A 15,297-nucleotide genomic window follows, 5' to 3' on the forward strand; every position below is an offset into this window, starting at 1 on the left:
TTTAGGTTTTAGGCTAAATAAAATGTTGCTGTGTTGATGAATTCTCTGACTTTTCTAGCTAAAACCAACCCAGCAAATACTCCCAATAAAATGTGTAAAGATTCTTTGGTAATATGTTTTTCTGTCTTCCAAGTACTCTTATTTTCTTTTTATTTGCTGTTGGTAAAGAATCCTTGCAAGTACTGAGATCTTGGTAATACTAATAAACATTTTACATTAAATAAATATTTCACATAATATTTTACATTAAAACATGTAGGTGACACACCTATGCATTTACTACATAGTAAATCTAAATGATATATTAACATTCATATTAAAAGAAATTCGATCAGTAATATACTATGCATCACATTTTTCTTTTCTAATCAACCTTGTCATCTGATTTTACTATTTCACTTGATGAGCTGGTCAGTTTTTGTCAGTTTAATGCAACCTGAGGCATCCAGGAAGAACCACTCTAAACTGAGAAAGTTATCTCAATGGGATTGACCTGTGAGCATGTGTGTTGCAGAATTTACTTGATTTGTGAAGATCCAGCCCATTATATGTGATGCTGACCAAGTTATGGAAAACAAGCAAGTAAGCAATTTTCTTCCATAGTCTCTACTTCAGTTACTCGATCCAGGTTCCCTGTTGAGTTCCTAACTTGACTTCCCTAGTGAAGGACTGTTACCTGTGAGATGAAATAAACGCTTTCCTTCTCAAGTTATTTTTGGTCAGATTGTTTATTACAGCAACAGAAATCAAGCTAGGACAATTGTATAAACTGATTTTTCTTTTGGTTTATCTGACATTAATTTGTATGCATGTCATTATGTAAATAAGTTTCATTTACTTCCATTTTAGGAAATAATTTCTGCATAATATTGCTGTTAATAAGAAATGTTTAAAGAAAACTTTATCATAAATTCTATCATTTGTTAAGTAAACTACACACACACACACACACACACACACACACACACACACACACACACATATATATATGTATATGGAAACGGTGATGCTGTCCTCATCCTGTATTGCCTAACAGAATTGAAATGTGAGCTACATATAAAAATTGAAATATCCAAGAAACAGCATTAAATAAAGAAAGGGAAACTGAGTGCCAGTTATGTTTCTATTGCTGAGATAAATGACATGGCAAAAGGAAATCTGGAGAAGAGAGGGTTTATTTGGCTCACTTGTTTTGACCACAGTCCATCACTGAGGTATATACCTACATAGAACTCATAAACCTGGGGGAAGGAACTGAAGCAAAAAGCATGAAGTATTGCTGTTTATTGGCTTATGACCCAAGTCTTACTCAGTTTGCTTTCTTATACAATTTAGGACCACCTATCCAACGTGTCACACCAAAGAGTCCAGAGGGTCTTCCTATATCAAACATCAATCATGAAAATGTTCTATAGACTTGCCAACAGACCAGTCTGATGGAGATATTTTCTTAACTGGTTTCCTTTTCCAGGAGTATTCTTGCTTGTATCAAGTTGATAAAAAAAAAGCAAAAAAAAAAAATAATAACAAACAAAAAACAAACTAATCAGCCCATAAAAGACATTTTAACAAAATATTTTATCTATCCTCATTTATATAATATGTTGTTATTGAAAAATATAAGCTTATTAATGAACTTTTAATATTTTTATGGTAGTAGGTGGATCACAGTCATAACAAATTTCAACTTGAACATGACAGACTTCTTTGAAAATCATTGCTTTGTTGCTTAGATTTTATGTTACTAGCAATTAACAATGGATTTGTATTGCGGAATATATTCTACAAATATTTAAAAAGGTTTCTATCATCTAAACTGGAGGAGTAACTTTATATTCTAAATGTAATATTAACTAAATTAAATATCAACTCATAGACTCATTAGTCACCCATGTCTAATATCTGTTAAATTGGAGAGTACAGTTCGATGCCACAAGTTTAATATTAAAATTTTAACATTTGTAGTTTATTTACTTAGTTAAGATAATGATTATTTTAATGATTAGTAAACATGTTACAACTTGACTTGGAAAAGTATGCTATATAATTATAATAGTGTTGGTAATGGTATTTGAAATAATCATTGTTAGAAAGAACACTGAATGTTATTTGTAGCAGTTCCTTCAAAAAGACATAGTTTCTTACTCAAATTTTAGTGTTTCCACTATTTATCAATCATTGATTATTATGTAGGCAGTAGTTGAATGAGAGATAGATAGTAGAAAGATGATAGCTGCAAATGTAAGTTATGTGTTAAAATATGGGTGCATATATGTGTAGATATAATATATATATATATATATATATATATATATAAAGTATTGATATGTATTAGAAAACTATAGAAATACAAACACATTATGGTACCAATCAGCAGCATCTTGCTATCTTATATTTGAAATACATTGAAATGTGGTTTGTTTAAACTGAGATGTATGATGCATGATGAGGTTAAGTACAACTTAAAGCAAAATTTCTTGATTTTATACTGGATTGATAATGTGCTACTATTCTGGTTTAATAAAAAGATAATTATTTTTACCTGATTATTTTTACATTCTAACATGCAACAACTGAAAAACATAAGGTTATTGATGGATCACATTGGATTTATGAGGACAGCATTGTTCAAGTGTTCAATTACATTTCCATTGTCACTGTGCATGTGTTCTTTTCAATGTATTCAACCATGTTTATGCATGCATGGATGAGACATGATCTCATCCTATAAAGAATAAAGATAAACATTTTATGAATACTAGCATTAATTATATATTCTGTCAAATGTAATGCATATTAACACAAAGCAAGAGGACACAGAAACATCTCCTTCCCTTCAAAAAAATTGGTGTCCTTTATCATTGTCAGCTACTGAATATAGAAAGAAATCATATGTTTTCAGTTCATAACACCCAAATGATGACATATGTGAGATTCATATCTGTAGAATGAGTTTAAATTGCATTGTTAAAGTAATAAATATTTTTCTTGGAAGGTGATCCATGAATAATTTTAAAATTTCTGTTAAAGTGCTAGAAATATCACTCAGTGCTACAGTACTTGGGTACTGTACATGTGCTGGAGTTCTTTTAATTTTTTTCTTTTAGATGTTTTATTATTGACTTAGTTGCTATTCTAGTACTCTGAGGAGACATAATGACTAAGGTAACTTATAGAATGAACTATTTAATTGGGAACTTCCTTACAACTTCAGAGAGTTTGTTTATAATCATCATGACAGAGAATATGGCAGCTGACAGGAAGGCATAAAGCTGGAGAAGCAGCTTAGAGTTACATCCTGATCGACAAGCATTGGGTAGAGGGAGAGAGAGAAAGATGGAGATTTTCTGGACTTCTGAAACATCAATGTTACCCCCTGTAGTGACAGACCTCCTTCAACAAGGCCACACCTCCTAATCCTTCCCAAAGGGTTCCTCCAACTGGGAACCAAGCATTCAAACATATATGCTTATTTATGGGGGTATTGACAGCCAAACTACAAAAGCTACTTTTCATTGAGATACCTATGATGAGGGCAGAACATATTGGCTGTGACAGCAGTTTTCAAAAATGAAACCCAAAAAATGTTGACATTAATTCAAACATGTTTTATCACTATGACAAGTATCTCATTAGGGTATTAACACTAGAGTATCTTACCATACAGTACCAAGTAATCCCAGTTTAACTCAGGAGAGAATAAAGGTGTTATATATTGTTTCCATACATATCATTAACCATGTGCTAAGCATTGCCCAGTGGTGACACAATGATATACCTATCATCAAAGAGATTGTAGTTTATTAGAAAGACAATTTGTAAGTTGTAATATTAAGGTTTCCATTAGGTCATTTTGCTTCAGAACCAGAAATAATCAATGATAAGGGAGATAGCAAGCAAGGAAGGACTGGTCTGCCCAGTTTCCTGAGGAGAGGAGGTCTGGAAAGTTTGGGTTAGTAGACTTGTATGTTTGGGAAGGAGTTTTAAATTCTGTAGCTATCTTTGTTATCTCAAGAATTCATACTAGTGGTTGCTCTAGGGCTGATATTTTGAATCTTATGCAAATATTCACAATACAAGGTACTGACTTAATGTTCCTGGTTGTTGCTTAGTTTTCTCTCTTTCTATAATAGTTTGTTTTAAAGTTCTTGAGTATTTAGATTCTAATTCTAAACAAACTTTACACATACATAATACACTAAAAATTCAAGCTAATTATTATCACATACTTAAAATATTCCTATCTGAAATAAATATTAGTGTGATGACTGCTATTGACAGAGAATAGTTACCACCTTCATCCACTATACGGGTTGCTTTATATTCCATGTTTTTAAATTTTCACAATCATCTCATGACATAGGTAATAGGATTGTGATGTGAATTCACTGGAATAAGTAAAATGTGTAAGAAGAATATAACTGTCTCATGTTTACATGATAGATAACAGAGCCAAACTCTGAAATGCGACCCTTATTAATATTTCTTTTTTGATTTTTACTTCTATATTTGTGAGCTCAATGTTTGTGCGTGTATGTGTGTGTACACAAGCATGCAAAATGCTTGAGCAAAGCAAACACAGCAATGTAAGTGATTTCTCACCATCATGCTTTGTATTCTCTAGATATGTGTTGAACTAATATCAAAAACATTCTAGAATGATCCTAACCAGAGAGGTAAGATAAAATGGAAGTACACCTATATTTTGATAAGGTTAACTATGGAAAATACATAATTATCTATCATTTTTATTGAGAAAGACTAAATAGACTCAAATTGAAGAATCAAGCTAAAGATATGAACAACTCTTTCTTGTAAAAACTGAAACAAAGCAGGAAAAAAGGAAAATCAATAAACCATATAATGTCATCTGGAGCAAAAAAAAATTATGGTCAATCTTAAATTTAGTTATGATTTCAGTACTGAAATTTTTTCTATATCTCCTGTTGAAAGCAAACATTTACCATCTTCTATCAACTGGTAACATATATGTGCACTTGAAAAATATTTATCAAATTTCAAGTATCAGTATTACCAAGACATTTTCTATGGTCTTATCAGATATAGCATATCACTTGAAGCAAGGGTGGGACTGAATAATGAAAACTTTCAGTACTTATTTGTAGGATGCTAAGGAAAGAAAATGTAAAAGTGCTATTGAATCAGTCAAATAGAGTATTATTCTGCAGGATAGGAAAGAAATCAAGGATGTTGGCATTTTTGCTATTGAGGTATACAATACGCAAAAATGACCTCCACTTGCATATAGAAGTTAGCTCATATTGCTCATAGTGTACTAGCTAATAGCAATAATTTGGTCAGGTAGAAGTCATTTGAAAACAAATAAAATCAATGTTGACTGTTCTTACAAACAGCATAAGAAAAGACTGTTATTCATGTGCAATTTTGGCATGGCTGCTACTCATGTATAATATGGAACTATTTCCATTTTAAATCTCTAGACATTATGCAGCAAACTGTGCTCAATTACAATGTGAGCTCTGACTAGTAATTTTCAGTGGTCATTGTATAAAAAGACTCTGTGTGACTCCTGACCTCTTAGAGCCATGCTAGTTTATTTTCAACTTCTTTATCTTAGAGGGTTATAATATATTTCATTTGTATATTCCTATCTGTGTGTTTTAATTAGAAGGCTTGCATTACATATGTGTGTGTGTGTGTGTGTGTGTGTGTGTGTGTGTGTGTGTGTGTGTGTGTGTGTTCAAGCCAAGCCCATCAAAACACATTCCGGGATTTGCTATCACATTCCAGCTGTGTGTACAAGATTTGGCTGCTTGAACTGAATTAACAACTTATGCTTTTCAATGTGAACACAAAAGCAGAAACTAAATACAACTCTAAATTCACGGTGCCAAAAATGTAGTTTTAGACTGGACATGGCCATTATATAATCTAGTGTAACACATTAAACTTGTACTTTAAGAAAACAAAGTCAGGAGACATTAAATAATTTTAAAGTTATATCATAAAGTAATGACAAATGAACTATTAGGACATTGTACTAGGTTTTCCAAAACCAAGTTCCAAACAAACACATTAATTGTGTGTTACTACATAGACCAAGGCTGTTGGCCAATGCCTTCACATTTGGCACTTGTCTCTCTATTCTCAGTCTCCTGTAAATTCCTGAATGTTTTTTCTCAGGTTTCAGCTAACTCTTGCATCCAGATCTACATGAAATACCATAATCTTTTTGCAGTTAAAAATGATATTTTCCAGTGATACCTGTAACAAAAACCAGTACTCCATACATAAATGTTAAACTAGCTTAGAAGATAGCTATCAATACTATCAATGCTTCAGATTCAAGAAGAACAGATGTGATCTGATAGCATCTTGTTACCTAGATTGCTTCTGTATCTAGCTCTCACCTCAGAAAAAATAAATAAATAATAGTGTCCTCAACTAGCACATGAAATAGCTGTCCACTCCCACCACCTCTTTTCAGTATAGTTCTTGCAACATTAGCCAGAGCTATTAAACACTAGATAGGAAGTAAGTAACATGAGTTGGAAAAGAATTCAAATTACTCCTTTTTGTAAACAATATGATATTATATACAAGATTCAAAACTCTGCCAGAAAACTCTGAGAACTTATGAGTGATTTCAGCAAAGTAGGAGGATATAAAATCCACTTATAAAAAATAGCAAACACTCTGAAAATGTGATGTTTAATACTCTTTTATCCACAAGTGCCTCAAAAAATAAATAAAGTATCTAGGAATTAACCTACCCAAGGAAATGAAAGACTTCTACAATGAAAACATTAAATCTCTGAAGAAAGATATTCAGGAAGACATTGTGTGGTAGTTTGAATGTGGTTGGCTTCCCTGCACTCATAGGGAGTGGCATTACTAGGAGATGTAACATTGTTGGAGTAGGTATGGTTTTGATGTAGGAAATGCATCACTGTGGAGACAGGCTTTGAGGTATCATATATGCTCAAGTCACACCCAGTGTCTCAGTTTACTTCTTGCAGATCAAAATGTTGAACTCTCAGCTACCTCTCCAATATGATGTATGCCTCCACGCTGGCTTGCTTCCCATCATGATGATCATAGACTAAACGTCTGAAACTATAAACCACCCAAATTAAATGTTTTCCTTTTTAAGAGTTACCATGTTTATGATATCTCTTTCAAGCAACAGAAACTGTAACTAAGACACATTAGAAAATGGAAAAACCGCTGGGCAGTGGTGGCACACGCCTTTATCCCAGCACTCGGGAGGCAGAGGCAGGCGGATCTCTGTGAGTTCGAGGCCAGCCTGGTCTACAAAGTGAGTTCCAGGAAAGGCACAAAGCTACACAGAGAAACCCTGTCTTGAAAAACCAAAAAAAAAAAAAGAAAAGAAAATGGAAAAACCTCTCATGCTCATGAATGGATAGAGATAATATTATATAGAGAGATAATATTATAATATATAGAGATAATATAATAATAATATATATATATATATATATATATATATATATATATATATATATATATATATATATATCAGGCTGTAGTGAGTTTAAAGCTGTGTGCTACCATGCCCCGGTCTAGGCCATATTGGAGTTTCACATACATTGTTAGAAGCAACTCAACCCAGCAGGTGGCTCCACCATGTCTGACTGCTACATTTTTTGCACTGTTAAAATTACTGAATGGTTTTCTAATCACTACAACCACGCAGAATTAGAATAAGTTTACATCTTTCTACCTCACTAGGAATTTTTTTGATACAATGCAAAGGTTAATGGCATTAACATAGGCATGTATGTGGTGATATTTTATTTGAGGTGAAGTGTGATGATATTTTACTTGTGCCTTGATAAATAACGCTTTCCTGGAGATCAGAGGGAAAAAGCTAGCCTTTTTAAATAAACAAAGTCTGGCAGCACATGCTCTTAATCCAATCACTTAGCAGGCAGGGTCTCTGTGTGTTCAAGGCCATACTAGGGAACAGAGCCAACTGTGGTGACACACGCCTTTAATCCCAGCACCAACCATAGAGACCTAGAGGTCTGTACAGACAGACCGTGACAAGGAAGTGAGGTAGCTGAGCTAAGAGCCAATGAGAGGGCAGAACAGCAAAGCAAAAAAGGCGTGAGTAGACAGGAAGTAGCTTGCTTTTGGAAGCTGCAGAGTTGGTGAGGTAAGGTTGGCTGGTGGCTTCTCCTATTTCCCTGATCTCTAAGGCTTTCAACCCTATATTTGGCTCCGTGTTTTATGTTTGTTTTTTTTTTTTTTTTATTTAATAAGACCATTTAGAAATTCATCTGCCCATGTATTTGGCAAATAATTGAAGACTCAAAAATTGCAGAAGCAGAATCTGTCTTAGTATTGAAACTTTTGATGCCTGACATGGACAGTGGCATTGAAAAGCAGCAGAATATGGAGGTCTTAGGTGTAAGAACAGAGATGAAGAAGTAGGAGTGAAAACAGGAGCAAAAATAACACAGACACATAGAGAAACTGACACTTCTTTGAGACAAAGTAACAGCCATATTTACCTGGATAAAAGTACCTACTTTATCCTGTCATGGCATGGGTTTGCCTTGCATTATACAAAGAGGCATTGACTAAAATCAAGTGAATTATTATCACAAATTGAAATTAATTTTATAATAGGTATGCTTTATTTTTCATAAATTCTCCTTTTATAATATTGAATTTGTTTCTATAACTGACATTGAAGAATCACAGAGTGTGTCATCCCCACATGATATCCTTTCTCAATACACTTACATTGTCTCTCTCAAACAAAGTAACTTCCCAGACTGAACTATCTCATTTTTACAGATATATTGTAGACACATAGAAGAAAATATTTGGTGACAGTGAGAGGGACTAGAAGACTTGCAAAAATGCACAGTAGCTTATTGGTTTAAAAATGGATAGTAAGATACAAATTTTTATTTTCTTAGAAAATAACTCCTCATAATACTGCTCTAATGACTTAACAATTAGTGCCATTAAGTGGTGTTGTTCAATACCTATCTCCAGCAGAGCCCCATCAGATATTTCTAGAGTGCTTTTGAAAGCAACTTTTTAGTCTCACAAACAGGATTTTAAATCCATTAGAAATAGAGATAAAGAAAGGTCTGGTGATTCAAATATTTTTAAAGTTCTGTAGGTACTTAAAAACTACTTCTTTGGTATTTTAGTAAAAACAAATATTTTCATAATTAATAATTACATAACAGGTAAAGGTATACAGGTATAAACAATCTTACATAATTAGCTTTGTGATACAGAACTTAGTAAAAACAATAATAAAGGCTAAGGTATCTCTCCTTATTTTAGTTTTGGTGGTAGAAACTCTATAAATTTGAAACTTACTTTTTTTTTTTTTTTTTTTTTTTTTTTGGTTTTTCGAGACAGGGTTTCTCTGTGTAGCTTTGCGCCTTTTCCTGGAACTTACTTGGTAGCCCAGGCTGGCCTCGAACTCACAGAGATCCGCCTGGCTCTGCCTCCCGAGTGCTGGGATTAAAGGCGTGCGCCACCACCGCCCGGCTTGAAACTTACTTTTGCAATCACCTATCAACTAATATATTTCTTTAATTTCTCTTTATTAGTTAACAAACTATTTGTGATCTAGTAAAATACATCAACATTATTACATTTATATATAAACTTAAGATAGCCTTAATAAATAATGTGATTAAATTATAGCACTATTTTATAAAATTACACAAAATTTCCCATCCTGTTTTTTTTTTTTTTTTCAGAGCTGAGGACCAAACCCAAGGCCTTGCACTTGCTAGGCAAGCACTCTACCACTGAACTAAATTCCCAACCCCAAATTTCCCATTCCTAAGATTCAAAAAACATATGGAAATAGCATAAAATTTTGTTTAAAGAGGGGAAAATATTGCTTTCTTAATAAATAGGTAAATATATTTTAAGGATTTATCAGCTTAATACTTTATTTGAAAATTAAAGTTCTCTAAAGTTATTTTCCATTGCCAATGTATCACTGATCTTTATTGCAGCTTTCTCTTTTTTTGTATATCAAATGAAAGGCATTGTTCTGAGATTGATATTAACTTAGCAAATGTTATTAGGTTTCTACAATAAGCCAAAGATTATATGTACAGTAGCTATACAAGGTAGTAGAACATCACTTAGTTGAATTTAAAAATATAAATAATTATTAAATTGCCTTGGAGACTATTACAAAGTGATAATTAAAGTGCTGTGTGGGCAAGAACAACTACAAACCAGGAGTATGCTTGAGATCATCAAAAAACTAATCAGAGAATTGAAGAACAGTTTGGAAATTAAGTTGGAATTGATTAGGCACAAGAAAATCACAATTCTTAATCAAGCACAGAAATACAAAGCCTCTGGCTATACACAGGGCTCCAGTGCTCTTTAGATGCATGCTAGTGTTAATTTCTTTTTAAAAGATCTTAAATTATAAAGAAGAGCACTTTGCGAACAAATTGTATTCCCAGTTACAGAAATTATTCTCTAACCTGGAAAACTGAAATAAACACAAAACTTAGCAAGGAGAAGTTATTTGGTTGGGCATTAGACATGAGATACAAAAGCTACACTGCTGTTTGAAACCCAAACCCCATGTCTTGAGCCCAGTAATTACTATAATCTAATCCATAATGTAAGGATGTGTGGCAGGAAAGAGGAGCCAGGGAGTGCACTGTGTCCTGCGGGTATGTAAGATGGAGCTAAAAGCAGTGAGAGCAGAGCTGAGGTCCTTTTGGCAGAGCATTGTATACTTAAGAAAATTCTGAAAACTTCAAAACATTGTTTGATTATTGAGCACAATAATCATCGCCAATTGAAGGAGAATATGTGCTTGTAAAATTTGTGTCAGGATGCCTGAGCAGGTTTATAGTCACAAGCTTGGGAACTTACACAAACCTGGGAGCAGTAACCTGGATTCAGTCTGGTGAGAGTACAAAATCCCACAATTACTGGATAGATAGATCTTCAGGATTTTTCTCTTAAAAACAGAAGGGAAATTATTCAGGGAACAAATTTTATTCTAGGTTTTAAAATGGCATTTCAATTGATAAACTTATTTATAATTAGTAGATTACAACGTTGGAAAGAGGATGAGAACATGTGAATGCACACGTGGAGAGAGAGAAAATTAGAGGGAAAGGGAGATAGAGACACACACACAGAGCGAGAGAGAGAGAGAGAGAGAGAGAGAGAGAGAGAGAGAGAGAGAGAGAGAGAGAGAGAGAGAGAGATCCATCCATTAACCTAAAAATATTACCTCTCTTTTTCTATAGAGCTCAATCATATTCTATTGTGTAAATGTAGCAAATTTTCATTATCCATCTGTCTTAGTTAGAGTTTCTCTTGCTGCGAAGAGTCACCATGACCACAGCAACTCTTATAGGGAAAATTTTTAATTGAGAGGACTCCCTTGCAGTTTCCAAGGTTCAGTCCATTAACACGGAGAGGAGCTTGGCAGCATGCAGATAGATGAGGTGCTGGAGGAGTAACTGGTAGTCCTACATCTTAAGGCAACAGGAAGTCAACTGAGATACTGGGCCTTATCCTGAGAATAGGAAACCTCAAAGCCCACACCCACAATGGCACACTTCTGCCAACAAGGCCATACCCACTCCAACAAAGGTACACCTCCCAATAGTGCCACTCTTTATGAGATTATGGACACCAATTACATTCAAACAACCACAACATCCATCAACTGATGGATATCTAGGCTCTTTCCAGTTTCAGGCTGTTATGAATAGAGCAAAAATGAACATGAACATGAATTAGGAAGTGTTTTTTTTTTTTTTTTTTTTTTGGTTTTTCGAGACAGGGTTTCTCTGTGTAGCTTTGCACCTTTCCTGGGACTCACTTGGTAGTCCAGGCTGGCCTCGAACTCACAGAGATCCGCCTGGCTCTGCCTCCCGAGTGCTGGGATTAAAGGCGTGCGCCACCACTGCCCGGCGAATTAGGAAGTGTTTATGTAAAAGGATATAGAGTCCTTTGGGTATACAACCAATAGTGGTACTGTTGAGTCTTGAGATAGATCTATTCCAAGAATCTTGAGGAAGGGCCACACTGATTCCTACTGTGGCCATATAAGTTTGCTTGTCCATCAGCAACGGATAAGCATTTCCCTACACATATCTTTGCCATCATGAACTGTCATTTGTTTTAATGACCTTGACTTTTCTTATAAGTAAGAAATGAAAACTCTAAGTTTCTATTCGCAGTTCCCTGATGACTAAAGATGGTGCGTCATTCTTTAAGTGTTTCTCAACCATTTGAGTTTCAAGTTTTTCAAACTGTCTGTTTAGTTCTGTTTACCATTTTTAATTGGGTTATTTATTTTCTTGATGACCACTTTTCTAGTTATTTATATTTAAGATATCAACTTTCCTTTTAATTAGTAAATTTTTCATTCTTCTTTTATGTATTACATACTATTCACAGTCTCCTCCTCTACTCCTCAAATTCTCCACCTTTACCTCCCCTCTCCCCAAGATGGAACCCCCTTCACCTCCACTCAGAAAAGAGCAAGGCTTCCAGGGACATCAACCAAACATGGGATAACAATCTAAAATAATACCAGGAAAATCCTATCACATTAAGGCTAGAAAAAGAAACCCAGTGGGAGGAAAATGGTTCCACCAGTAGGCAAAAGAGTCAGAGACAGACCCTGCTTCTTCTGTAATGAATCCCACCAAAATGCGAATCTATCCAGCTAAAAGATACATGCAGAGGACCTAGGTCAGATGCCTCCAAGTTCCCTGATGGTTGTGAGCCACCATGAGTCCCATTTACATGTTTCTGTGGACCCTGTTCTTGTGTTTCTGACCCTTCTGCTCCCTCCCATCCTTTCTTCATTTCCTCCACATGATGTCCCAAGCTCTGCCTAATGTTTGGGTGTGGGACTCTGTACCTGCTTTCATCAGTTGCTGGGTGAAGTATTTCTGGTCTCTTTGATGACCATTCTGCTGGGTTCCTGTCCTAGAATATTTTAACATTCAGCAGGAAAGATATACTGTAGATGGAAGATTTTGTGGCTGGTTGCTGTACAAATGCTTCCACTTGAGACATTGCCTGGCTACAGAAAAAGGCTGGTTTAGTTTCAGTGGACCTCATTACTAGGAATCTCTGCTAGGGTTACTCTTGTAGATTCCATGGAGTTTCCATTGCACTAGGTTTCCACCTCGTCCTTAAATTTCGCTCCAATTTCAGTTGTTTCTTCTAGTATTTTATTCCTCCCCATCCACACCCGATCGCTCCTTTTGCCAACCCCACCAAAGCCCAGTCCACCTGCAAAATCTATTGTATTTCCCCTTCCTGCAGAGATCCTTGCATCCTCCATTAAGCTCTTCTTGTTACTGAGCCTTTTTGGATCTCTGGACCACGCCATGATTAACATATCAACCATGGATTCCCCTGTCCTCCCTCCTCCCACCCCCAGCTTTACCCCCCAAACCTCACCCCCCATCCCCACCTCCTCTGGGGCAAAGTCTCCCCTGGGGAGTCAGCAGAGCCAGGCACATTCAGTTGAGGCAGATCCAATCCCCTCCTCCCTGCACCAACACTGAGCAAAATGTATCAGCATAGGCACTAGGTTCCAAAAAGCTCGCTCATGCACTAAGAACAGGTCCAGGTCTCTGCCTGGGGGCCCCTTAAACAGTTCAAGCTAAACAACTGTCTCACTTATCCAGAGGGCCTAGTCCAGTCCCTGGAGGCTCCTCAGCTATTGGTTCACTGTTCATGTATTTCCACTAGTTTGGCTAGTTGTCTCTGTACTTTTTCCAATCATGGCTTCAATATCTCTTGCTCATATAATCCCTCCTCTCTCTTGTCAATTGGACTCCTGGAGCTCTGCCTGGGGCTTGGCTGTGGATCTCGGCATCTGCTTCCATCAGTCACTGGATGAGGGTTCTATCATGACAGTTAGAGTGTTTAGCCATCAGATCACCAGAGTAGGTCAGTTCAGGCATCCTCTCGACCATTGCCAGTAGTCTATAGTGGAGTCATCTTTGTGGATTCCTGGGGACCACTCTAGCACTGTGCTTCTTCCTATTCCCATGGTATCTTCATTTATCATGGTATCTCTTTCCTTGTTCTCCCACTCTGTTCCTGATCCAGCCAGGATCTCCTGCTGCCCTAAGCTCTCTTTCCCCCAATACTTGCCCTCCATTGCCCTCCCTCACCCCCAGTTTGTTCATGTAGATCTCATCCATTTCTCTATTGCTGTGTGATCCCTGTGTCTTTCCTAGGGTCCTCTTTACTAGCTAGCCTCCCTGGAGCTATGAGTTGCAGTCTGGTTATCCTTTGCTTTACATCTAGTATCCACTTATGAGTGAGTACATACCATGTTTGTCTTTCTGAGTCTGGGTTACCTCACTCAGGATGATATTTTCTAGTACTGTCCATTTGACCTCAAACCTCATGATGTCATTGTTTTTCTCTGCTGAGTACTCCATTGTGTATATGTACCACATTTTCTTTATCCATTCTTCATTTGAAGGGCATCTAGGTTGTTTCCAGGTTCTGACTATTATGAATAATCCTGCTATGAACATAGTTGAGCATGTGTCCTTGTGGTATGATTGAGCATTCCTTGGGTATATGCCCAAGAATGGTATACTTGGGTCTTGAGGAAGATTGAAGATTGATTCCCAATTTTCTGAGAAAGTGCCATATTGATTTCCAAAGTGGCTGTATAAGTTTGCATTCCCACTGACAGTGGAGGAGTGTTCCCCTTGCTCCACATCCTCTCCAACATAACCTGTCTTCAGTGTTTTTGATCTTAGCCATTCTGACAGGTATAAGATGATATCTCAGAGTCATTTTGATTTGCATTTCCCTGATGACTAAGAATGTTGAGCATTTCCTTAAATGTCTTTCAGCCATTTGAGCTTCATCTATTGAAAATTCTCTACTTAGCTCTATAGCCCATTTTTAAATTGGAATGTTAGATATTTTGATGTGTAGTTTCTTGAGTTCTTTATATATTCTGGATATCAGCCCTCTGTCAGATGTGGGGTTGGTGAAGATCTCCCATTCTGTAGTCTGTCATTTCCAAAATTGTACAATGGAAAAAAGAAAGCATCTTCAACAAATGGTGCTGGCATAACTGGATGTCTACATGTAGAAGATTGCAAATAGATTCATATCTGTCACCATGCACAAAACTTAAGTCCAAGTGGATCAAAGACCTCAACATGAATCCGGTCACTCTGAACCTGATAGAAGAGAAAGTAGGAAGTAGTCTTGAATGCATTGGCCCCGGAGATCCCTTCTTAAATATAACACCAGTAGCACAGACACTGTGGC

Source organism: Peromyscus californicus, unplaced genomic scaffold (assembly GCF_007827085.1).
Source record: "Peromyscus californicus insignis strain IS unplaced genomic scaffold, ASM782708v3 Scaffold_12__1_contigs__length_115047231, whole genome shotgun sequence".
In the NCBI taxonomy this organism is placed as follows: Eukaryota; Metazoa; Chordata; class Mammalia; order Rodentia; family Cricetidae; genus Peromyscus; species Peromyscus californicus.